Raw genomic sequence first — 1,977 nt, forward strand, 5'->3', positions numbered from 1 at the left:
TGGATTTCTCTCTGTATCACTTTATAAATCAGAAAATGCTGTCAACAGACAGAAGAAACAAAATTCCACCGTGTTTAGGAATAAAATGTTGTATAAATCCAGGCGAGTGGTAAATGAACAAACCCTTCTGTAAAAATCTTCAGAATATAGATAAGAATAAAACTCTAAATTTTGGTGCATGTAAGTGCTGCTGATGTGGAGGAAGAAACTCATTTTGGGAAAGTGGCCTTTTAAAGATACATATTGCAATTGAAATATACAGACGGAAACAGAGAAATTGCCATAATAAACCTATAAAGATGAATGATATATGAACAAAGCCTTCTGTAAAAAATCTTCAGAATATATATAGGAATAAAACTCTAAATTTTGGTGCATGTAAGTGCTGCTGAAGTGAAGATAAAATCTCATTTTAGAAAATGGGCTTTATTGTAATTGAAATCTGCAGATGCAAGTAGATAAAGTTTAATAAAATAAATGCTTAACGTGTGTATTTTGGATGTTTTTTTCCCCACTAGTATGAAACGGCACGTTATGAAATAATGTCCAAAATCTCAAAATTGACTATTGCATGAAAATGAAATGTTTTTGTGTTAAGTGACTTGCCTTAAATACAGACATTAGATTATGTGTCCTTTATTAACTTAAATGAATACAGTGCAATCATTAAGATGCTGCAATGTATTTCTGTATACATCTGTGTCGTTTTATTTCTATGTACATTTTATTACTATGAATTGTTTAATCACTTTTATGTAAAACACTTTAAATGATCGTTGTGCTAATTGCTTTGCCTACTTTAATAGCTTTAGTGTGTAATGCATAATAACTTTAATAAATCATGAATTTATTTTTCTTGGAATATCAGACATTTTCATGTCCCCATTATTACATTTTAGTGAGCTTCAATAAAATCAGTTCTACCTCATTTTGCTTTTGTTCAAATTAATATGCATGCTTACTGTGCAGTTTTTCTTCATGCTTTTCTGACTAAATGATTCCAGCGGGAGCATTTCTTTTAGTCTGTATCAGTATCTGTTGTTCACATTTATACAGGCCTAGTCAAATTGAACTCACAGTGATTAATTTTTCAATGGTAACCTTTTACATTGACATGAGAAAATGTACAAAAGCTATTTTCTTGAAAGTGTGGCATACATGGAGCATGAACCAAATGGTCTTTTATTCATGTCATGAAAACTACTGAGAACGTATTTAAACAATTCAGAGCTTACATTCATATAATCCATTAATAAGATGATTTGTGGTCTTTTCATTGAGCTGAAATGAATCACTTGGATCTGGAGACCATTACAGTGCTGTTTGTGTTATATACTACCTTTTCTTATTTTGCCGTTTCATAAACTGCAACGTACTTTCATATTTCAAACAATCATATTCTTTAACAGCAGGCTCATTGACAACATGGTTAATGCGTGTGATATTAAAAATGTCATGGTAATTAATGGAATTATGGACATTTTCAAAAGCAATTTTTGAAACTTTAAACTTTAATGTTTGTGCCTACACAAAATTATAACTATATATTTACCCTGAGAAATGCTTATAGGAGTGTGACAACTAGCCCCGAGTAAACAAGCACAATAAACCAGCCAAGCAATGCATTTTTTTTTCTTTAATTATTATTTATAGTTGTCCAGACACGTGTATATACAAATACAGACCTTAGATTTTTTTACTTTCTTTTTTTCCCAAAAGTTTGTTCCTGTTTGTACAGTCGGGGAAAAGCAAGTACAGCACCTATTTCTGCAGAAGAGCAGAACCAGTCATACACACACACACACACACACACACACACTCACACTCACACTCACCCTCACACACACACACACACACACTCACAGACACACACACACACACACTCACACTCACACTCACCCTCACACACACACACACACACACTCACAGACACACACACACACACACTCACACTCACACTCACACACACACACACAC

This window comes from Sinocyclocheilus grahami, unplaced genomic scaffold (genome assembly GCF_001515645.1).
Source record: "Sinocyclocheilus grahami isolate Dianchi unplaced genomic scaffold, SAMN03320097.WGS_v1.1 scaffold1213.1, whole genome shotgun sequence".
Lineage (NCBI taxonomy): Eukaryota > Metazoa > Chordata > Actinopteri > Cypriniformes > Cyprinidae > Sinocyclocheilus > Sinocyclocheilus grahami.